We start from the raw sequence: 26,006 nt of genomic DNA on the forward strand, positions 1-26,006 counted from the left end.
TACTTGTTATGGATTTAAGCCAAATAGAGACAGAAAGATTGTGAGTATAGGAAGGTAAAACGGGGTGTGGGTGGGGGGTTCTGGTTCACCATCTTGACCTCTGTTGTTTGAGGAAAGAGGTCTGGGAACTCAGGACTTATTCACTGTGTGAAAACCTCTTTAAGGCTAGAAAGATAGGTAAAGGCGGTCTGTTGTGGTGTGGTCTCAGACCAGTGCATGGGTTTATTCTTGACTTCTATTAATAAAGTTGCACTTTACAGCAAGTTTAGTCCAAAATAGATTTTTCTATATTTTGAAAAGAAATGTTACACATTTTTAACTAATATGTATTAAGCATTCGTACATGCCAAGCAAGGTATTCTAAGTGCATACATATTTCAACTCAATTAATTTAAATAACATGGCCAGTTAATTTAAACAACATAAGTACATGTAATTATTATCCCTCTTTTACAGATGACAAAACTGAGGCCGGGAAGTTTAAATATCTTGCCCAAGATCACAAAATTAGTAAGTGCGTAAAGTTAGAATTTGAATCCAGCTCTCTCAACTTCAGGTTTGCCTAAAAGCAAACCTATTCTAAATTAGAATACAGTGACTTTTTTTGGTTTTATTTATTTTGTGTGTGCATGTGCATACACATGCTATGCTCGGTCTTAGTAGAGCTTCATTCTCACATGTTAAAAGCTCACCTAGAGAACTTCCAAAACTGTGTAGAATTAGAAAATTATGCTGTTGTTTTAATTCTAAGCATTTAACAGAATACCTGGATTTATCATCTTTTATGTTGGGTGATGAAAATGTGTTTAATGGTTTCAATTATTACCTCTTTGCATATTTTAACTATTGAACTACTAAAAATAGTTAATAACAGCTATTAGGCAAATTAGAGATACTTTCCACATCAGGAACATAAATGTAAGGAGTATTTTTTAACAATGCTCTCAAGACCAGCCCTTATATTTGGTTAGAGCATTCCTTGTATTTGGTCAGAGATATGTACATGGGTTGTAAAAGCAGCACAGAAATGGAAGCATTACTAAGAAAAAATAAAAATGAAATAAAAATATAGCGCTTCAAGGAACAAGAAGATAGAAAGGTCAATGACTTGGAAAGCCATTAGACAAGAACCTGTTCCTATTTTCACGCCCAAAACTCTGTATTTGGGATTTCAGGGTGATGAGTTTGATCAAACATTATTTTAAGAAGCAGCCAAATAGATGCTCAAATTGTATGCTTTGGCTCTAGTAGTTGATAGGTAAATTTTCATAATAGGTAGGTTTTATATTTCCTAAACTCAGCACATGCCTTAATGGTCATTCTATAAAATCAAATTGATGACTAGCCAGTGGTCATCAAATAACCCATAATACCCATAATCCAAATCCTGGATTAATGTTTTCTATAAATTAAGTATTATTTTATATAAATTTAGTAAAGTATAAAACAAATCCCCGATTTGAAAATTTAAAATGTGTCCTTTCAATTTATGGAGATTTGGGGGGAAGGGGCACACACACACATTGCTTCTACTTTATCAGATTTTACTTTTCTTTGCTATGGTTTATTGTTAATGTCATCTAAATAGGAATAGAACATAAATTTCCACAATTGCTTCTCCTGCTTCTGGGTGAAAGAAACTACACTGGAAAAAAAATATCAATACAAGAATGAAGAAAAATCAATAAACCAAGGTTTAGTACAGTACGTACCACCAGGAACATTTCTTCTCTTAAAATTAAATCAATTTAGTAAAGCTTAACTATGTCAATTTCTTTTTACTTTGTTCTCATGGAAACTAACTGCTCAACAGTCTTTCTGTAAGGTTTATTCAAAATTAAAAATTATTTATCAATTTGTCCCTAACGTGTTCCTTCTCCAAATTAAACGATGAGCAATTCTTTTTTGCATTGCTCTTATTATCTACCTTTTAATTATCTCTGAAAGTCTTTGTTCTCTAATTAACAACAGGAATCATGTTCTTCAGAGTGAAATTTTAATGTATGAAGAATTCAAGAATTCACAAAACTAAACAGAATGTAAGAAATACATTAACCTCTTCCCGTATCTATCATCCTGCCAATGGTCCCAGGACCATCTCCCAATTCTTAAAATATAATCGTAAAATACCAGATGAACTTCCCGCACAAATATACTGTTCTTGGTACTCAGGATTCATAACATTTCCTTGCTGTTTACCAGTAGTCATGATAAAGTTAAACCAAACAAACTTCTTTCTTTGTAGTCTCCTTTGAGATCAGTAATATGCGTTGCTGAGACAACTAAAGGAAGCCTAGGACCAGGGACACTTGTGTTTTGAAGTGTCTTCTTTCTCAGTATCCTCACAGCTTTGTGCTCCTTACAACCTAGATAATACCCTGTGCACTAACTACCCAGAACAGCAGTCTTACCCAGAACTACCAAGCTCAGCAAGGGTAGAGAAATTGGAGAAAGATCTTACCTTCCCTAAATTAGCTGAACACTGCCCTATCCAGCCTGACACCAATGAATTTTGCATAGGAAAACAGGGGACTAATTGGGATAGAAAGATGGGCTTAGGGAAGGCAACACTATGTATTTATGAAGCCTGGAGGGAAAACAAGCACGCAAGCAACATGACTGAGTGCTTCAAGGTTTTCCAACAAAGAAGCTTTATTGATCATCTATTACCAATCCCACCCTGGTAAAATGATCCTTCCAACCCACTCTTTTACATACTATCCCCAAGTTTTTACTGAAGTCAATCAGACAACCTTTCACTGGGGACCCCTGGCTCTGTCTCTGACACCTTTTCTCCTTTTATTTTGCCAATTACCCGTTAACATTCCCACTGTGTAGACATCAGCCCTGCAAAAGGACTTCAGTCCTGGGTAACATCACGCCCAATCATCAATTACTGGGTATTTCTTTTTATTCCTTCCTACTTTGTCTTATAATAAATAATATTTGGTTGTTCCTTTTAAGTTGTACTATACAGCCTCTGCTTCAGATCTAAGAGCAATGTGGACAACCTTGATGCATGGGTATGATTTATAAGAGTCATTCATACATATAACTTGAAATGAATTAGTTGGGGTTTGGAGACACTGGGGAATTTGCAAGTGTTCATTTACTAGATCATAGTCCATGACCAGCATCACTATTCCATAGCCAGGCAGTATTTGGGCCATCATAATCACCACAATTAGTCTACTCTTGTGGTCTTGCCTAAGAGAAGCTGTCTAGATTCTTCCTGAGAATAAGTGAGCGTAAAAGATACAAGAGATAGCTTTTTGACTGGTCACTACACCTTTTGCTAAAATGAAGAGTCATTTTCATGTCATATGGGATTTGATCTTTTAAAATGCATTTGTCATTCTTTCATTGTTCTTACTTTTCTTCTATTTTACGATCTGTACAACCTATACATACATCTTTGTTGTTTCCTCCACATCTCCTTGACTTCTAAATACTGGAGTGGCCAGGACACTATCTTTGAAATACTTCATATACTCCCTCCCTAGGTGATCTCATCTGGTCTCATGGACTTACTCATCATTTACATTATGATGACTCACAAATAAGTATCGTCACCTAGATCTTACGTGGGACTTCAGCTGTCTCACTTGTCATGTCCACTTGAATGTCTATTTATGCATCTAGGCTTAACATGCCCTAAAACAAATCCTGATTTACCCCCTCAAATCTGCTGTTCCTTCTATTTCAGTCTTAGCCATCTGAATAAATAGCAACTTAATTATTCTATTTGCCTAGAACACCCCCAATTAAAACACTTGGAATTAATCTTGACACCTCTATTTCTCTCCAAACCCTTAATCAATCTGTAAGAAAATGTTCTTGGTTAAACTTCCAAAGTATATGGTTACACTGAGCACCTCTCACCGCCTTCACTGTGATCCACCTTGGTCAAGGACAATATCTTCTCCATGATTATTCCAATATTTTACTAAATTGTCTCCTGGCTTCACACTCTGTCCTACGTCTCATCTATATATCAAAGTGATCTTATTAAAAAATAAATCATCTTGCTCCTTGGATTTTTGTCACTTCTCATATAATCCTTGTAATAAATTCTCATTTTACTCAAACTAAAATCCAAAATTCTAAAATATAAGATTCTACAAATTCTGAAACCCCTACTATATATTTACTCATCTCCCATCACCCTTATGCCATTCACTCTACTCAGATAAATGAATTTTGCTCCGATACTATACGCATGTTCTTTCCTTTCCTGAAATGCTCTTCTCACAGATTACACAAGGCAGGCACCTTTGGGTCTCTGTTCAAATTTCACCTTATCAAAGAAGACTTATCTAGCTACGATGTATAAAACAGCATTTTTAAACCTTGATATTCCGAACCTCTATCATTCTTATTTCCCTTCTAATGCTATATTTTTCTCTAAATTTCTTACTAACATCAGACATCTTCTATATTTGTTATTAAATTTGTATTAACTTATCTTCTGCCTACTCCTATTACAATGCAAGCACTGTGGTTTTCTGTGCATCATTTTATCCCAGTTCTTAGAAATGTGCCTTGGTCTTATAGTCACTAATTAAATTTTTGTTGAATTCATTAATTAATTTTATACAAATGGTAATATGTATTCCTGGAATGATAACAGATTTTTTTCTTGTGTAATTAGTATACTTCTAAAGTAAATGAACACACTATAGTCTCTCAAATGATTTCTGCCCCATTTAATGGAATTGTATAAATATTTGGTTATTGTCTGTCACTGCCAGTAAACATCATAATTTAAGAAATTAATATGAATAGAATAGAACAGAAATCTCCAAAACATCAACTTTTTCCATCAAATAAAACAAAAGAATTAAAAAAAACAACAAAAAACCCACAAGGTTAAAGGTTAGGGTAATCATTTTACCACACAGAGCATAAACTTATTCATAAAAATCTATTTAGGAGCGTGCTAATGTAATTGGAGGAAAACAAAACACACAAACAAAACATCAACAACAAAATCATCACTTCCAGTTCCACAGCTTCTGAGGAGTGTTTTTGTGAACAAATGGAAGACAGGTATTTCTAGTGCCACCCTGCCAAGGGCCTAAGAACTTCACTGACTTAACAAGGACTCTTAATTTCTAAGTTTTAGTGAAAGCTTAGTAGTATAGATGAGTCTTTATTAAGGAAAATATCTCGTTTTCTTGGCTTTGCAAAAGGAGGTCTTAATGGTAAACTGCTCTCTGTAAGAAAATGACAAAATTGGGGATTGAAAACAGCTAGACAGGGAGAATAATGGTCCTCAAGCAGGGTCAGCTAAGGTGATGGCTGTAGTTTGGTTAAGGGAGAAGAAGAGGAGTGATATGTGACCACACGGAAATCCCCCACTGTGCAATACAAGATGTAAAATGTTTAATATTATCTAACATACAAATTAAAATGAGTGTTGGCAATTGAACTAGACTATAATCCTTCACTGTTACTTCTTAATTTCACTAAAATGTGGTAGACTTGGGAAACTCTTGTGCTGTTTGTGCTTTGGTCAGAAGAGAAGAGGGATGGTGACAGCCTGAGAAGAAGCAGTGTGGAGGAGAATATCAGAACCAAGATATCAAGGGAAATGAGCAAGTGGAGTCGCTGGGAACCCAGAAAAACAGACACTCCACAGAGTCTGGGAAGGAGCTGATTTACCTCACAATGCGCAGGGGTCACCAGTGAGGTTATTTAGTGTGAAAAAAATATACAGAAATATAGCAGATTTGGGATCTCCCAAGAGATACAAATTTGGCTTATATAGAAGATACACTTTCACACCCAGTCCTCCAGTTATTCCAAAATTTGGTCTTGGAGAAATAAGCAACAAACAGACTGCATTAGCTTACTAACTCATAAAACTTCTTTCACTGAAATGCAGTCTTCATTGTCAAGCTCTTCGCTTTTAATTTCTTGACACTCTGTCTTCCTCTTTCTAACGTGTTACACAGCTCAGTATTTTTCAGTTTTGTCCTAACTTCCAGGAAGCTCCAAATTTTATGCTTAAACAACGCAAATTTGGAATGTGATATCCACTCAGTATTTGTTGCATGAGTAATGCAGAATAGTTAATAGCAAGACATTAAATTGGATCTATCCTAAATTCAAAGATTATGGGTTTGCAGGAAAAAGTACTGATGGACTGAAACTTTTGGGTTATATAGAGACTCTCAGGGAAGTTGAAGTTTCCACCAGGTTGAGATAATTTGCCTCATGAAGAGACTTAAAAGGAATACTTCAGGGAATCCTTTGGTAATTTAATATCTAGGTTATCTCTGCCCATATTCCCAGCAGCAAATGTCGATAGATCTCTTCTTCGAAAGACTTAAATTTAAAAGTGCTTCCTCACAAAAAGGGAGGTTGCTTCTCAAATCTTGATTAAAAGCAACCTTTATTCTCCTTCTTTTTTTGTGTTTTTCCCGTTATTGTAATTTTCTTGATAAAAATGCATTATATTACTCAGGAAAGCATTTGAGTGCCCAGTTCATATCACACATGCTGGAGAAAATAGCTATGAAAAGGAAAAATCTATTGGCAAAAACCATTTCTACTTTAGCACGCTTCAGTCTCCTCTCAAATGGTTTTCTGCTTTGAAGAACCAGTTGAGAGATTTTTCCTTTTTTTGGGGTGAGGGGGGTGGTGATTAGGGTAGATTTCTGTCTGAGAAATTAGATGACTTTAATTCTCAACCATCTGTAATTGTTCATGAAAATTTTAATATCTACATATGTAGCCATTATTTGGGAGAACATTAATATTACAAATGTATAAATAAAATATTCTGGTATTTGAAATTCAAAAAAATACTATATTTTAATTTAAAACAAGAGTTAGGCTACCTAAGTGAGTAGGTCGGCTTGTTTTTCCATTAATTACAATGTACATTCTCCTGTTGAAAATGGTTTTATCTGAGGGAAGCAGTTTGTGACTAAAATATAGTGATCATAAATTGTCACATGGAAGAACACATCTCATGTTTTACACTATAATAGAACAACAGTTTTCTCTCAAAAGCATGATTTCATTCAAGAGGAGAATTTTAATGACATCCATTAAAGGAGACCTCAACGTTAACTGAAGCCATATAGTAAGTACCATTTAACAAACATAATAGTTCCCAATATTTTGTAAGCACCATTAAGTAGCCTGGTTTACTTTTTGAAATATATTTATCTTTTATCCTCATTCTCCCTAAACTAATGCCTACATCTCTACTTTTGAAAAATAATAATTACCAAATGGCACTTCTCCAGTGAAATCTCCTATTACCTCCCAAATCTAGGTTTTACTCTCTTCTTAGTTCATTTCCTATTAATTGAGTATAATTTCCTGGTGGGAAAAAGAGACCTTTCTCTCTAACGCTCTCACACCACTGCTCTCACACCACTGTATATAATACAAACTATAATAAAATTTAAAAATCTGTAGTATCTCTAAATGCTGTAACATTTGCCATGTGATTCATAAAGGAAGAATTGATCTCAATTTCCACCTTAGAGGTTACACATATGCAAAGGAAATCACTTACACTGGTGTTGCATACAGTACTGATTGTATGAACAAGAATAAATAACCTAAATATCCAATAACTGAGAAATGAGTAATTAAATTCTATAGAGAATTACCATGAGATAAAAGTAACAATGTGGAAAGCTCCGAGATTTATTTCTGAGCAGAACAAATTCAGGTGGTAAACATTATATAAATTATGATGCCACTAATTTAAAGCACACACCAACACGATGTTCTCCTATTGGTATTTGTATCTATGTCAAAGGTTATGGTGGTTCCCTTTGGAGAAGGAGTGGGTTGGGCACACGACTGTAAATTAGTACTTTTGTCTAATGTGCATTATCATTTCTGTAATAAAGATTCAAACATATACTTTAAAAATAAAGTGAAAAATACATTAAATTTAAAGTAATGTGATATGCTGTATACCTTCCTCATTTCCTGCTCAAGCTCCTTTCCCTCGATTTCTAAGTATTCTTGGTAAAAACATAAAGATCAATTCTTTGAATTATGGTAAAATATTTCATTCTTACCAATCTTCCAAAAAATTGTTGTTAATGCACTAAATGTTACTGACTTTTGCAGTCTCATTGTCATGTTCTATAAAAAAAATGTACTCTATTTTATTTGCATCCAATATAGAAACATAGAAATTATTCAGAAAAAAATATATCAAGCTATCAAATTATGGATTCAATCTGAAACTGGAAAATGAAAAACACACTTTTGACATATTAGGATACTTATCCAAAGAAACTGAAAGGAAAATTACAGAGCATATATTCCCAGGCTGTAGGAAGTTCATTTGATCTTGGCGGTTGGTTAAATTAGTTGTTCATGAATTAGCTTTACTTTATGGTTAAAAAGACTGAAATGTCTTGAAAAGTATGGACTAATATCTCCCTGATGGATCACACTGCATGCCATACTGTGTGCTATTTTTCAACTCTAAATCTTAAATAATCTCAAATGCATTTAGCTGTTATTGTATGCATTTATAACTGGCACAGGACCAAAGAAACTCTGTGATTGTGGTTAGAAAATGCGTATGATTGTGGAATCAGCATTTTCTATGTGAACCTATTAATCTACTTGCTTACACATTTACTTTCTAATGTTATGTATCATTGGTTTCCTCTATCAAATCCTCTGGAATACCTAGATATTGTACCACATCCAATGAACAATCTTCTCTTTAGCTATAAACAAACAAACAAAGATGTAAGGAATGCTTTCAGAGAACTAGCATAAAATGTTCCCCAAACTTAAGTACCTGTTGAATAAAAAGTTGTTAGACAATTCCAATACTCCCCACCCCCAAGAAAAACCCTGATGAAACACCATACTAAAATGTGTGCAAGTGAGTTATTGATAAATCGTATTTACAAATACATTAGAATATCATAAGAATGAGGTATGAAAGCCCATACAGTCAAAATGTCCTGTGAAAATGCCTTACATCATCTATAAAATGCACAGTGCTTTCTGGACAAGAATCACAAGTCAGTTTGATGAGATTATCACAAGAGACAAAGAATTTCTCCACATCATTACCAGTCTTGAGTATACATTCATAAAAAGAGATAGAGTATAGCAACATCTATAAAAGATTAATGTTCACATGATATGATTCCACTGTGTTTGCTCTTGAAATATGAGTTAAAAATTTTATTCCCTTAGGTTTGCATAAATTTAGAGTCTCAAATCCCCAGTACTTAACCCAGACCATGATGAATTATTGCTACATTTTTGAAGTCTTGTGGCAGAATTAGATAGTTGTGTACGCCATCATTCATTCTCCCCAGCCCCTTTAGTGTCAGACCACCAAATTTGTTCAATGCGGCAATGTGCCCAGCTGAAAGAACTACATTCCTTAGTCCTCCTTCTGCTGGTCTGGCCAGTTTGAATAATGAGAAATATACCAAAAAAAATCAAGCGAACATTTTTTTAGTAACTTTCCTTAAAAAGGAGAAGGTGAGTTCTCTCCTTATTATGCTAGAATATACCTTTGATATCTGTATTTCTAGTAACTTGTTTTGCATCATATGGACAAAGGTCATATTCTAAGGATGTCAGATCAGAGAATTAGTCTAGATCTCTGACAATTTTACGGAGTTGCTGTGCCAGGTCTGAGCAGCCTTCCGCGCTACTTGGGTTTCGTGATACATACGGGCAAACCTAGTCTTACAGAAACTAGTTTCAACATACTTTTAAATGTTTGCTGTTAGTCAGTCTACCTGTAGTTTCTCAAGTCTTTATGAATTGACAGATGCCTACTGAATGCATTTTTTATATCTTCATTGAGAAATATACCTTATATAAATTTTAAAAAATGCTCCCAATGTAATTCTTAAATTTATTTGAAATTCTGTTCTCTTTGATATTCATCTTGACCTCCTTTCCCTTTGGTTTGCACTCAATCAGATACATTTTAACACATTATTTTATTGTGTAACTGTCTGCGTTACTTTGGGTGTAGACATAAATCCTTTAAGAGACCAGCGAACAGTTAGGGGAACCTGATCTTAGTGTTTTCAGGAATTAAACCACTTAACATTTGTTATACCAAATAGACTTGCTCTTACTACAGTTATTTCTGTGCTCTTAGGATTTTAACTGCTTGTGTTGTTTTCTGCTTTACCCAAGATATAGATTAGGTAAGACTGGACTTCCTCTTCACCAGTTTTTTAGTGCTGTCCTCTTTACTTTCTTTGCTCCAACCTAATTAGCCTTATTTCAAGTCTTCTGAGATTCTACTGGTTCTTTTTTTTTTTTTTTCCATTTTGCACTGCTTTACGAAGATTTGCCCCATTTATCCTTCATTCAGATTTCAGCTCAAAGTTTACTTCCCCCACTGAGTTAGATACACTGGATATATGCTCTTGGCATTCCATATACCTTTCTTCATAGAACTTGGCGCAGTTGTAATTTTTTGTTAACTAGCAAAGTTACATGTTTAATATATTTCTCTCCAACTAAATTTTAAACTCTATCAAAATAGGATCTGTGTCTTTTTCCCTTACCTTCTTAGTGCTCAACACAGTTCATGTTCCAGAGTAGACATGTACTCAAGCCCTTTGTGATTTTAATGCTTCTCGTATTTTTGACACCTAGAATTAAATAATCTAATTCTTAATTTGGCCGTGTTCTTGTTAATTGTTCTTCCTGCTCAATTCCTTTTGTTCTCACAAATGTAGTCATAATTTGCTGATGATTTGTCTGCTTGTCAAGCAGGAAGAGATAACTTCGGGGTCAGAAAAAGAATTTATACATTTGTTTTGGAGAAGAAAAAAATGTCTCCAAGTTAGCTGCAACCAGCTGCTGATGCCCAGAAATCTGATACAAAAAAGTGTATTTGTGACTAAAGAAAGACTTGACTCTCAGTTCCCTGGAACTCCAGCTCCCCCATTCCCTAGCTACATAAAACCTTCTTTTGCTTTTTAGCGGGAGACAGATTTGAGAGGTCTTGCTTTCCTGTCCTCTCACTTTAGCCAAATGGAATAAGACTTTGTCTCCAGGCACCAGTTCTCAATGGTTTGGCTTACTAGGATCAAACACACGAACCTGGATTTTGGGAGGTGATTCTGCAACAGGTGCTTCAAAAATAAAGAGAAGCATCTTACCCATGTAAACATGATGATTTTGTGAACTTGGTCCAGCAGGGAGAGAGTTGGAGTTCCATATAAATGTAACATACCTGCACTCTAAAAGCAAATGTCAGGAAGTGGAAATTATAGTCATATCTCAGAGATATTGTGGATTTTGGTTCCAGATCACCACCATAAAGCAAGTCCTACTGTGTTTCCCCAAAAATTAAGACCTAAGCCCCAGTTAAGGTATCAGCCAGACGGACACATTTAGTACGTTATGACGATGTTCCAGAAGAAGATGACATGACTGGAATGGAATAAATGTAGATTGTTGCAGATGAATAAATAAGACATTCCCTGAAAATAAGACCTAATGGAGCAAAAATTATATAAGACCTGGTCTTATTTTGGGGGAAACACAGTATTCTTTTTGCTGGTGGAGTGTCTTGCCTTCAATTTGTAAAATACGCGACATCTGTGAAGCTCAATAAAATAAACTAGGCCTGTACCTAATGGTTCAATTTTAAAAATCTGTAAGTAAGACTATCCAGTGGAAACTGAATATGGTTTAATAGAATTTGTAACAGTAATATTTAATTGTGAAGATAAAGGGTAAACTTAAATTTGCAGAAGACAAAAGACGATAAAGTGATGGGCAAGTTAAATACCTTAGAAAGTAAGTGTAATTAAAGTTGACAATAAAGAAACTAAATTCAAAGAAAATTTTAGATATTTTTTTCTGGTCTGCATGCCATCTCCTCTGCCCCCAAATTCACTCTGTAAATTACTACCAGGGTTTTCCTGCTGAAGACCAGGCCTGATAAGGTCACTTTGCAAAAATCGTTAAGGGCTTTTCACAGACTACAGCAGATATAGCACTGCTAATAGTTGAGTATATTCATAAAGTGAAAAACTGTAATTTTTTTATCATTCATTCTTGATGGATGTTTGGAATAAAAATGGAAGCTCAAATCTGAGCTTCCTATTTATGATTTCAAATAATTCACATCTTGAAGCAATCTGCATGGATTTTTTTAAAATTTGAAGGAATCCAGGCACACTTCAACTAACATCCCACAGAAACTGGCAATTTGATTCCTAGCTGGATTATTTTCATGTACAATGTCTTGATTTTCAGAGGTTCAAACCGTGCATGACAAAGTAATCTTCTTCATTATGTTACAGGATGCTCTCAGTATCACAGAGATTCCAGAGAGTAAATCAGTTTAAGTGTGCAGAATAACATAACGGGAATTTGGATTCGGATCACAGTTTGGGAATAAACCTTATGACCTATTATTTTTTTTTCCATTGTTCAAAATACTGTGTTTGAAGTCATTTGGTGGTTCCAATTCAGGATCATGAAATAGGAAAATGCAGGACTCACCTCTTCCCCTGAACACACTGATTCTGCAGCTCCATATGAACAACTTCCTCTGAACAAAAATCCCGGAACCTGAGCACCTCCTGTGCATCAGGATAACAAGAGAAGGTCCGCGTGATGAAAGAGGGTAGGCGTGGCTGGGACAAAATCTCCCCATAAACCCCAACCCCAGCACGTCAACCCCCACGAGGAGGAAACTCAACTCTGAGCTTCTCCCCGAAGAGCGAAGGGTTTGAACCCCACATTGGCCACTCCAACCTTTAACACCTATTTGGGGGAAACAAGTCCCCCCAAACATCTAGCTCTGAAAACCAATGTCCACAAGGCCCACACGCCTAGAAGAACTGAGGAACGGCTCATGGAGGACTCACCTGCCCCAGGCTCAGTGCAGGTGCCCGCGGAAGCCATCTTTCTGCTCCCCCTCTGCCTCCTTCCAGCCGGCAGGCGCCATCTTTGCGTTCACGCCAGCGGGCGCCATCTTTTAAAAAAAATGCCAGGCTATTTTTCCTCTTTTTCCTGGTGGGTGCCAACTATACACTCTCCCTCTGTCACTCTCCAAAGTGCCAGTAGCTTCCGGAAAGGCACATGTGCACATGACCCACTGTGGGTTTTTGCCACGGCTGCCAGGGGGACGCCTCTCATTCCCCGGGCTCTGGTGACTGGGGGCGGGGCGTGGATCCACGTCTCGCGAGATTGTGAGGATCCCGGGGAGTCTTGAGCCGACTTCCGGCCCTAGGGCACCACCGACCTCCTACTGAGACACGCCCTTAGTCTTTCTGAGAAAGACACTTATTTCCTTGTCAGAGATTTGGCCTGAGGAGCAGACTTCCGGTCTGGCCCACAACCGGGGGCTGTGGAGGACTCTGAGCAAAGAGGCCGGTGGACACAATCTTGGAGCTCGCCCTCTGCCTCACTGCTGCTGACAGATGTGTCCAAGAAAGACACTTAGGCCCTGTATGGTGCCCCAGTTTTGCAGCTGCTGCCAGGAGACACCTCTCCATGGCCTGGCTCTGGTGGCTAGTGGGGCTTATGCTCCTGGGCCTCACAGGACTATAGACACGGGAGAAAGGGTTCTAATATGACTACCACCCACAGGACACAGCAAGATGCAATAGACCCAGCAACTAAGTCTTTCTGGGATACAAGACTTAGTTACCATTCTAGCTGCACCTGAGGAGCAGGCTTCTCATTAAACACACATTCAAGGGCTGACTATAATTCTTTCCAGAGACTTGGAAAGGCTGACACTGTCTTCGTGCTCTGTCCTAGCCACCTCCAGAGTGCCACAAGTATAACTATAACTATAGTTAATTACACTGAATTCAATATTGGAAAGTAGCCAGGAGAGTGAGTCTTGAAAGTTCTCAAGAAAATAAATTGTACCTATGTGTGGTGATGGATGTTAAGTGGACTGATTGTGGTAAACATTTTGCAATATGTGCAAGTACAAAATCATTATGTTGTACATCTAAAAGTAAAAAAAAAAATGTTATGTCAATTATGCCTCCACAAACAAACAAACCCACAATTTGAGCTGTACACTACTTATTGGTGGTAGCAATGATCATAAATACTGACTCCAGCTGGTGAGCCTTTGCTGACACTAAGTAAGCCTTTGTTGATGGAGTTGCACTTTTGTTCCAATATGCTTGCTTAGTCATTTTGATGTATAATACAATGATGGAAGTTCTCAGAAGACTTCTGCTGAGGTCTCATTGGGTATGATTAATGGCTTAAAATAATTATCTAATTTTTACCTCCTAGAGCAGATTTTCAGCAAGAGAACAGGGAGAAAATCCTTTCTCATACAATACCCAAACTTTGTTTTCTAGCAATGATCTCATATGTTAAACTGTACATAATTAGTATAACTAGAATATTAAAGTAACCCTTGACAAGAAAGTCATGGTGAAAATATATCATTTCTTCTTCAGAGTTTAGGAAATAGCACAATTTTATTCCACAGAAATATTAGAAATTTCAGTCTTCCATTACTTCTGAATGAATGAATATGATAAAAGCTGTTAATAAACCATAGGAAACTTATCTTTTGTGTGATTAAAACCAAATCAAATAAGCAACTACAAATAATACAAACAACACATTTATTTAGAAAAATAAACTGAAAATGCTGTTTGTTTGTCTGGTACATTTTACCATGAAGCATAGATAAATGACTATAAAAAACTGTTATATGTCAAATACAAATTACAAATGATTTTTTTTAATTAAGAGAACAAATAGATGTTCGACTCAAACGTTTAGTGTACAGTTCACTATATTTGACTTCTTGGCTGTTAATGATATAAAATGACCTTCATTTAAAAAAGAAAAAACTTGATCCCTTTTTCATTCATTTGACCACACTAATGCTTTTTCATTATTATTCTGTAGTTGTTTCTTAATCTGAGACAAGACCTTTTTTTTCTTTTTTTTTTCTTTTTTTTTTTTTTAGATAACTGATTTTTATAGAAGAGAAATCAATGTCTGCAGAATTCTTAAATATTTCCTTTTTGGACTCTTGCAAGAAACTGCTTGTTGTGGTCTCAAAACGCATGGGACCATCTGTGCAAATAATAGCACACATCATTACCCTGAATGGAAGTGACAGTGCAAATATTAGAAGTGCATTGAGAAGTAATCAGTAAGAACTGACCTTCCCCCTCTCTCAACCAATATGAAGTGAAGGAGTGAATGCAGAAAGGTCTCAAGCAATTGACAACAATGCTGTCATTCCATTATGGCTTTAAGGGTATACACAAGATGGCAAACATCCTCTCTCTCTAACAGCAACATTCTGTCCTAATACTGTTCATTGTTGCAATGCTCCTTGTTTGTTCACTTTCTTTTTGTCTACATATTTGCAATGGTGAGTAATTCTGACTAGAGATACCTCCTATCCCTGTACTTTCACCTTCCCAAATGATAATATCAATTTACAATTTACTAGGGTAATTGCTGAATATAAATTTGTGTGGGTTCACATCTGGGAATATCTATTTTCATGGTGAAATAAAATGTTTTGTTGTTGTTGTTGTTGTTGGCTTGCTTGTTTAGTCCTTTTCATCTATTTTTTTTTTTTAATCTTCTTGATAATTTCTGAGTGCAGAGATTTAAGGCTGTGGCTTTTTTTTTTTTGCCCCTATGGCTCTGCTCATGGCTGTCAGACTAGAGGCAGATGATTTTATGCAGACCGTATCTGTGATCATTTGTGCTCCAAAGTTGAGGGATTTGCTGCTCTGAGATGGACAGGTTCCTGGTTATTTCAAAATTAGATCTGGCCTCAAGAAGTCATAATGATGAATCTGAAGTGAGAAAAATGAGCTGACATGCCTCCAAATAAAGACCTGAAGGAGCTGTCAGAAGAAGGAAAAAAAGACAAAAGATCAGTTTAAACAGAAGGTATAGTTCAACAAAAACACATACAATGTATTAAGGAGGAGGCAATCATTTGTTAGTAGTATACATAATTTAAAATTGTTTGAATTATCAAGAATTTTATTTTAAACGTATAAACATATTTTAAACATATATTCCATTTAAATTCATATAGAAAAATAACAAGGGATTCATCAAAATTTAATAGTATGCTTATATTTCAATTAAAATCTCTTATCTCTGACAGTTTTTAAAACTTCAGATATGTTTGTTCACTTATAAATATACCAACTTCTCAAGTTTTTTCATAGATTTTCAGACTGTAAACTATGAATATATATATATACATGCATATGTGTGTATATATATATATATATATATATATATATATATATATATATATATATATATACCGAGGGTGCCAAGAATTATGTATACACATGAGTTGTATTCATCTTTTGTTATCAGTATACATTGAGTATTATAATTTTAATGCAGTTTTTTCCTTTCTTAAAATGTGTATACATTTTTTGGCACCGTGTGTGTGTGTGTGTGTGTGTGTGTCTGTGTATGTGTGTGTCTCCCTCAAAAATAGTTAATCAAGAAATCATTTTTATTATGGTAGAGACTTCATTTAAAATAGAAAAAATTTTTAAAACACTTTGAACAATGTAATCTTTCATTGCAATCTATATACTCTAAATTTATTATCTAATGCCAAAGGGATATTATTTTCCTTCATGCAGCTGTAGTGCCAGAGTAAAGAGATATCTTCCTTTACATCACAAATATCTGCAATACTTTCAAATTAGAACCTTAAAATAATTATATCCATATTTTTAATTGACTTTTTTTAAAAACAAAAAGAAACCTAGCAATAATTCTCATCCTTCTCACCCAATATCAAACATGCTGAACAACTCCTAATGTGGAGTGTGTCTATGGCTTCCTCATTAAGTTAGGATATAATAAGGAATATTTATGCAATGTCTTACTATAATTGGTTCAGAAAGTTATTAAAACAAATCTGGTACCATAATTAATTGATTAGTAAATTAATAGAAAAGTCAAACAGAGAGTGATGGCTTTAAGTGTACTTTTAATCCTTGAAAGTCCATCTGAGAATCTCATTTTAACCCTTTCATTTGGGGGTAGGTGAACCCTAAGTTCATGGTGCTTTTTCCAATACAGACACACAAATATGAGGTATGATCAAAAGATATGATGAATGTTTAAATAAAAAAAATTATTATAGTAAAAGACACATTGCCATTAATCCCCCTTAAAACACTCCCTCTCGCTTCGAACACACTTAACCCAACGTTCTTTCCACTTTCTGAAGCAGTTCTGGAAGTTCTCTTTCCTGAGTGTCTTTACTTCATCCTCCATCATGACAATGCTCCGTGTCACACATCACTTCTGGTACAGCAATTTCTGTCAAATAAAAACATTACGGTGTGTCCTCATTCACCTTATTCACCAGATCTGGCACCGTGCGACTTCTGGCTCTTCCCCAAAGTCAAAATGACCATGAAAGAAAAAGGTTTTGAATGGATTCAGGACGTTGAGGCAGCCACAGCAAAGCAACTAAAGACACTCATGAAGGAGGACTTCCAGAACTGCTTCGGAAAGTGGCAAGAACGATGGGATAAGTGTGTTTGAAGTGAGGGGGTGTATTTTGAGGGGTATTAATGGCAATGTGTCTTTTATTGTAATAAACTTATTTAAACATCCACTGTAGTTTTTGACCACACCTCGTATACACACAGACAGCAGAGTAAATCATTTAGTCCTTCTGTGATAAACCCAGTCCTTACCATTCGACTAGTTTGAGAAGAATTATTTTGAATTGTTATTTCCAACTACCAAGACTAAGTCCTAGTACTAAATAATTTAAATAAACAAACATTCAAAAAAAATTCTTTCTCTCAACTCCAAGGATAAAACTAGAAAAATCACCCAACATTACTAGTCAGTGTGTGTGTATCAAGGGATTACTCTGGCTCATCTTTAAAGATGTTCTATGTGAGATAGAGAAATAGTAGAAAGCAATCTTTCATCAAGGACTTGCTTAAGGAAATGCAAGAACATATCAGTATAGAGGAATGGAGAAGACTACACTGTGGCCTAAACTGCACTTAATCCAACAGCATTACTGGCATCTACCTATTTGTGCCATTTTTGTATAATCTAGAAATACAAACCTCTACATATGTAAAGGATATAGGTATGCAAGCTGTTAGTCATATATTAGGAACAGTCCTACAATAATTATTATCTTGGTTTTACTATTAAATAAAAAAGGTATGAAAAACCATACAAAGGTGACTTTCCGCGAACATATAGGAACATAATTAATGTAACTGGGGCAAAGATAATCAAACGTGTCAATAATATTTTCATAAATCAGAAATATAGAAGTCTTTAACATTATTATAGCTTAATAAAATAGGTGAAACAATCTATCATTCATTCAAAAATATATATTCACTACCTACTGCAGACCAGATACTGCTCTAGAAACCATGAATACAAAAATGTAGTCTCTTTCCCTCCAAGGCAAGGAGACAAACAAATATCAAAGTAAAAGATTTGTGCTATAATGTATGTAAGTATGAAGTAAAGAATGAGCATAGGAGTAGAGGCCCACAGAAGATGGCATTTGAGCGGATTTGAGGAATGAGTTGGATTTTGCAAAAACAATACATTGCTAGTTATGAAATAAGGGTTTTTCAAATAAAGGGAACTGCCTGGACAAAGACACAGGAATAGGGGAGAGCACGGTACCTTCAATAGTCTGTAGCATAATATTGAAGGGAGAAAATATAGTTGTTTCTGGAGAGGCTGGCAGGGGCCAAAGCATCTTTTTATACTATGTAAAAAAAAAAAAAAAAAAAGAAAAAAATAGATTTTTATACTGAAGGTAACAGGAACTACTTACTGAGGAATTCTGAGGAGGAGAGTGGCTGGAGGAAGTGAAGAGTACAATGCAGGGAAGACAGAGTACATATGGAAGATATTTTACAGCAAAGGAAAGCCATCAGCTGAAGGCAGTAACTAATAACTCCAGCTACACACGCTTTCTTAGTGGCAAACTGCAGAGCAAAATCACCTATTTATTCTTTCTAAATCAAGAGTTTCATTTAATTTCCACCTATTCAAGATAAGAGCCAACATTACGTATGAATCTTTTTTTGTCCTACCATGCTTTTTTTATTTTTCAGGTATCTCATAGAAGCACATATTCACCTCACAACCCTCAGTGACCATACATTAAAAGCAGAGAATAAAATATTCTAACCAATAGACATCTATATCTGCTGTTTGAATTCTAAGATGGGGGATTAAAGAAATGCATTTAACTCTTACTGAGTTTTGAAGATTTGTTATAGCTATCCGGGCCTCTCCATATATGGTATCAAATATCACGTATAATCTACCAACCTCAGGCTCAAATATTTTTCCCCACTAAGGAAAACCCCAAATAAATTTTCATATATAATTTGCCAATTTAAAAAATCTGTAAAATTCCATTATTATATTATATTTTTAAATACATATCTTTTAAACCTCCACATTTTTGTATGTTTGCTTCAAATATGTCGATATGTAATACATCATCATAATTATACAAGTTTAAATAAATATACTTAGTCAGCATTACAATAATGAAACATAAATCACATACACTAAGATCCTTTATAACCAACAAGGACTTGAGTGCTCATGGAAATGCTTTCTGACCCAACTTAGATCAGTTGGATTCATTACTTCATTCTGTTCAAAAAGGCTTTGTTTAAAACTAATTAAAATTTTCTTTACTTTTTGATGGAGTAGGTCAAAGTTTTTAAGCACTTCAAGGGTCATATTTTCATTTTAGTAAATTTTTCCAGACCCAAGTGTGATATGCACAATATGAATGATATTAGATAATTTTTAGGCTTTGAGTCATTAAATGTCAAGTTAATTAATTTATGTAAGTAGCATCTTAAGTGACTGAGAACATTTTTACACACTAAGGGCAACATGATTTTAAAATGTCAAAGACAGCAAGTAAAGCTAAGGAAAAGCCTAAAATATTACAAAATGTCCTGACAGAAGTATCTCATACTTCCATATTTATTTGTATCTTGGCGGAATTTTTGTAATTCTCTTCTTTATAAAATATATTTATTAAGTATAAATATATAAATTTGTTTATATGAACTACATATTGTTATAAAATGTATTTTATAAAATAATATTTATTTATAAATACTACGAGATGTGACAAATAAGTTCGCGAACTCATCCTAGAAAAAGGGCTACATACCTCCTTGCTGAATATCACTACAGTTACCTTCAAAGTACTCCCCTTGGGAAGTTATGCACTGACACCAGTGCCTAGTTCACCCTTCAAAGCAAGTTTGGAACTTTATTCTGCAATGGCCATCAGAACTGTCATATTACCCTTGATGTCCTGAATGTCATCAAAATGTCTTCCTTTCAATAGTTTATCTTCGGGTAAAGAAAGAAGTCATTGGGGGCCAGATCAGGTGAGTAGGGAGAGTGTTCCAATACAATTATTTGTTTACTGGCTGAAAACTCCCTCACAGACAGTGCCATGTGAGCTGGTGCATTGTCATGATGCAAGAGGCATGAATTGTTGGCCAAAAGTTCAGGTCATCTAACTTTTTCACACAGCCTTTTCAGCACTTCCAAATAGTAAACTTGGTTAACTGTTTGTCCAGTTGGTACAAATTCATAATGAATAATCCTTCTGATATCAAAAAATGTTAGCAACATCATTGCAACAAGTTCATGAACTTAATTGTCATAACTTGTATATATTATATACAAGTATATTATATACAAGTATACATAATTTAAAATATTTTATCTATGGGACAATGTACCATGTGTCCTGTGTCTGCAGAATATTAAGAAGTTTTATCTATGAAGACACCATAATCATTTCAAAGAAAATCTGTCTTGTTCCCCTAACAGCAATAAGAAGTATATAAAAAGTTAGATTACTACTACATCTAAACAGTAGGCTAAATATTTCACACTTTACTTATTATATCAAGCCATGAGGTAGATACTCATAGCAGTCATTCTCCAGGTAAGGAAATTTTGACTCTGGTCAGATTATATCAAGGTCAGCACTACCACCTATAAATCAAATTTGCTACCCCTACACCACTCACTGAGTGCTATAATCACAGAGATGAATGGTCACATTATGACAAATATTATGGCAAATTATGACAAATAATGTGGCCCACATAGACTAAAATATTTACTATTCTGTCCATTTAAAGAAAAGGGCTGTCAATCCTGTTTGAATATAACTTATATTATTACTTATGCATTTAAATTTATATTTCTCCAGATGGATTGCCAATCATTTCAATAGCAGTTATTAAATTATCTATATTTCTCTATGTAACAATTCACATACATACATGATTGTTTTTCTGGATGCTAGTCATTCATTATCTACCTGGTATACATTTTAGATTGAGGTTTTGTTTTCGTTTTTTTTTTTTTTTTGCTAAATTTTAAAATTATGTGGGCTGGCATTGGATTTGTAGACTAATTGAGGCAGAAATTGGCATTTGTACAATATTTACTCATATCAGAAACATTTTGTTATTCTTTTTTTTCAGTTTTTTTAGTTGAATATATAGCTGTCATTTTGATTTTATTGCGTTATAACTCACAGATTAAGGTCTGTTTGGTAATCCAAATTCCCAAATATTAGCATTTCCTAAGGTGAATAGTGGGATAGCAAAAACACTTTCTTCTCTGTGAAAAGAAAAATAACCGGCGTTAACTTTCTATGGAAACCTGATACTGGTAAGAATGTCAGCTGTATTACTAAGCAACTTTGCTTACGATAAAAATAAATCTTGATTTATAAACTGCATCTGGTCTAGGAAGACTGTGAATGACTATAAATACCTTGTTGGATTTCTGAGGGTGGTGCATTCTTGTAACAGGTCATATTCTTTGCTTATGGGCTGCTATACGAGATACTGATTTCTATTTGAGACATGGGAAGTGTTAGCCAGGGTAGGTCTCTCACCTACCCATGATCTCAGACTCTCATACCTGATTTGTTACTTTGCAGGGTTGGAGAAAGACTTTATCCTAGACACTTGTGGGAACTCGCATGTTGGAGAATCTCCTGATATTATCCTATGGGCATGTTTTATTGCCTCATATCCTTCTAATGAAATCATTATCAAGTGTGGTCTATTGGGGTCATGTGAGATGGGTTGTCAAGTTGAATCTAAAACTGCTCAGGGTGGGTGTTATACATATGGAGACACTCTTTCATTTATGAATTTATCAAATTGTCATTGGCTTCATATTCTGTGATGTCCAGAGGACTAAGTGTGGTCAGGAGTAGGTATGGGGGAAGATTGTGCAGTGCCTACAACTCATTATATAGTTTAAAGATGTAACTATCACCTGAGTCGGCGCTGAATGGTGCCACTGATACGCCGATCTCAGTCATGATAGACCTACAGCAAGGAAGTCTGGTGAGAAAGAATTTTAAATACAAGACTTAGCACCACACCTTTAGGAAAAAATAACAAAAATAAACAAAACGATACAGTGAAAGACGTTGGGCAGAGTTTCTGCAAGAGGTGCAAAAATGTTTCAAAGGGCTTTCAATGATAAAAATTACATTAATCCCTTTTACCCTCTTTTATCACCTTCCTTCCCCCTTACTCTCTGATAGCCACTAAACTATTGCCTGTGTCTATGAGTTTTTGTTTCTTTGTCTTGTTCACTTGCTGCTTTCAGTTTTATAACCCACATGAGTGAAATTATGTTTCTCAAATTTTTCTGTCTGACTTATTTTGCTTAGCATAATAATCGCAAAATACATCATGTGGTCGAAAATGAGAGTATTTCATCTTTTCTCATGGCTGAGTAATATTTCATTGTGTAATTTATACCACATCTTCTTTATCCAATCATTTATCGATGGACACTTTGGTTGTTTCTATGTCTTGGCTACCGTGAATAATTCCACAATGAACATAGAGGTACATGTATATTTGCAGAAAAATGTTTTCAGATTTTTTGGTTAGATACCCAGAAGAGGGATTGCTGGGGTGTATGGTAACTCTATTCTTAATATTTTGAGGAACCTCCGTACTGTTTTCCATACTGGCTGTACCAATTTACCTTCCCACCAGCAGTGTCTGAGGGTTCCTTTTTCCCCACAACCTCTCCAATACTTGTTATTGCTTTTCTTGTTGATGATAGCCATTCTAAAAGGTATAAGGTGGATTTGATAAACATTTCCCTAATAGGAAAGTTGAGCATCTTTTCATAAATCTGTTGGCCTTTTGTATGTCTTCTTGGGAGAAGCATCTGTTCAGGTCCTCTGCTCATTTTTTAATTGATTTTTTCTTTTTTTCATTGTTGCTGTTGTTATTGTCATTGAGTTGTATGAGTTCTTTGTATATTTTGGATATTAGCCCCTTATCGGAGATGTTGTTTGCAAATATCTTCTCCAATTTGATTGGTTGCCTGTGTGTTTTGCTAATGGTTTCATTTGCTGTGCAGAAGCTTTACAATTTGATGTAGTCCCATTCATTTATTTTTGCTTTTACTTCCCTTGTCTTTGAGGTGGTAATTATTTACTACAAATTGTACACTGGAAACCTATATAATTTTATTAACCACTGTCACCCCAATAAATTTAACAACAACGACAAACAAAAATCTCTTCCCTCTACATTACATATTATCATAACATAGCAAAAAATTACACATAATCTGGTTCTTAATAAGATAGATAGACAATGTGTTACCAATTTGAAAAAGAATGTAGGTGAGGCACTCTTGGTAGACAGATAAAAAGACCTAGGTGATTTTTAAAAGCACTGTGTATTATTTCCTTTCACCCATTTAGTACGTTTTATATGCTAAGCATGTGGTTCCACATTATAATAAATTTAATTGTTTTAGTTATTGTATATATATGTATAGAACTTAATACAAAACATTAAATTAGAAAAAAGCTAGTTGTGCATGCACTTCGTTGTAAACTTTAAGTTCTATTAAACATCTAGCCACTCTGGAAAAATCATTTTTTATTTTATGCTCCACAGACTATGAACATTGAGAAAATTACCTTGAAAATGATTATTTTAATATGAGGAAAATGGCATTGCTAATTCCAGCATCCTGTTCTAAGTTGACACAACTAATTTCTTCTCATGAATTATCTATGAATTTTGTATATTGTAAGTGTGATTCTCTCAGAGCTGCCTGCTTTCCTGAGCCCAGCAGCAGTGCAGGTACAGCCTATGGATTCTGTACATCCATGAGCCAAACACACTGAACAAACTTGTAGGTATTACTTGATATATTGAAGTTAATTCAATATTGAAGTTAATATGAAGTAAGTGTACATGTGTCTGACCAAGCTGCAGTTTAGAGACATGATATTTAAGTCTTTCAGGCCACATGATCATTTTCTAAAATAAGTTCCTGATACCCTGAAATATCATACACCTCAGAATTGCCCTTCTCATCTGAGCTGGTGCATCAGGTAGTGACATTCAATAACATTAGTCCCAAATTACCAAGGACAGCTACAAAATTTATAGAGTTCAGTGAAAAATGAAATGCAGGTGGCCCTTGTTCAAAAAGCAGGAGAAAAAAAGCTTTGTCCTTTCTTACACAGTCTGTTTATTCATTTTCAATTTAATGTCATGCTCTTTCTGGTACAGGCTGAGTGCAGACCCCTCTCCAACTCCTAGCGTTCTGCCTTGTAATTCAGAGCACATCACATGGCTGCCAGAGCTTCGTCCTCCACTGAAAGAGGGCAGCAGTGATCTCTAGGTATGGGAGGGGAAGTGGGTGGCGAATGTGGAACCATGCCTCAGGGGAAGCTTCAGTCTCACACATGTTCTCCATTTACCCCATTGGACTTTCCTTACAAAACACAAATTCAAAGATAAACCCCGAGTACAGAGTGCTTCTGAAGACAGGACCCTGTGCAACTTCAATGGTCACAAGCCCAGGAAGCCAACCCTGCAAGTCTGTCCCAAACAGAGTATTTCATCTCTCTCATTGTAAGCCTTCACATTGCAGTTCAAAATAACATCAGCCAACTGACCAGCTTTGACTAATATTATGCTCTATGTTTTGTTTTTCATTCAGCAGTGCACATGAAATACAAGGAGTAACAGAAAAATCAGTTTAAGGAATGCCTTAAAATATGTACATGCCAAATACAGTGGTACCTCAGATTTCGAATGTCATCCACAAGTTCTGAAACGTTCTAAAACAGCCGAGAGCTAGGCCTCAGGATTTTGCACTCAGTGGAAGCTGTGTGACATGTTTGACTTCTGAGTCGTGTTAGAAAATCCAAGTGTTTACTTCCAGGTTTAAGGCATTCATAAACCAAAATGTTCATCAACAGAGACATTCGAAAACCGAGGTACCACTGTATTTGTATTCATTTTTATAAGTAAATTTAAAATGTCCACTGGTTAAAATTTTGACACAAATATTCTATTATAGGAAATAATAGAATATTTATCTACTGTGTAAACTGGCCCTAAAAACTTTACCCTCTAAAATAAGCACATACTGGTAGTTTGTAAAGTCCATCTATAATGTACAAGTACTTGACAAATTACTCTGGTGAAATTCTGTAAGAAAATTAGCTATACAAATATATAAAAATATAGAAGTTCTCTTTCTGTGGAACATCTGCCTTCACAAAGCAAAAATATATTCTTACTATTATCTTAAACAGTATTTTTCTGTTTTTGTTCTTTTTGGTTTTTTTTTTAATTTTATATATGTATATGTCCATGTAGAATCACATCAGTTTGGAAAGGGTGTTTTTAATTATTTTGCCAATTAACGTAAATCAGTTTAAATCAGTTTGGTGACATAATTTTTAATAATGATAGAAATTACATTCTATAAAGGATATTTATAGCAATGAGGTTTCTATGTTGTGGCAATGTTTTAATACATTAATAATATATTTATAATTATTTCAATATATGTATATCATAAATGAATATTAAAAAGTATATCTTAAAAGCCTAGCTCAGACCTGTTTTGGGATATTTTTGTCAACCTGTTGAAAAAATTTTATTATTGTTACA

The 26,006-nt window shown here is 35.0% G+C and overlaps 1 protein-coding gene across 5 annotated transcripts in view; it reads right to left on the reverse strand.

Annotated features, from left to right (window-relative positions):
- Nucleotides 1-14,578: 14,578 nt before the first annotated feature.
- Nucleotides 14,579-26,006, reverse strand: part of PRR16 (proline rich 16) — a 282,622-nt gene continuing 271,194 nt past the window's right edge. For 3 of the 5 annotated variants that reach the window (XR_013993644.1, XR_013993645.1, XR_013993646.1), the window contains one exon: nucleotides 14,579-15,848. The gene's annotated coding sequence lies outside the window, so the exon portion shown is untranslated. The remainder of the gene's footprint in view (nucleotides 15,849-26,006) is intronic. The other 2 variants (XM_081053716.1, XM_081053717.1) reach the window with 1 other exon arrangement.

This window comes from Rhinolophus hipposideros (assembly GCF_964194185.1).
Source record: "Rhinolophus hipposideros genome assembly, chromosome: 7".
Lineage (NCBI taxonomy): Eukaryota > Metazoa > Chordata > Mammalia > Chiroptera > Rhinolophidae > Rhinolophus > Rhinolophus hipposideros.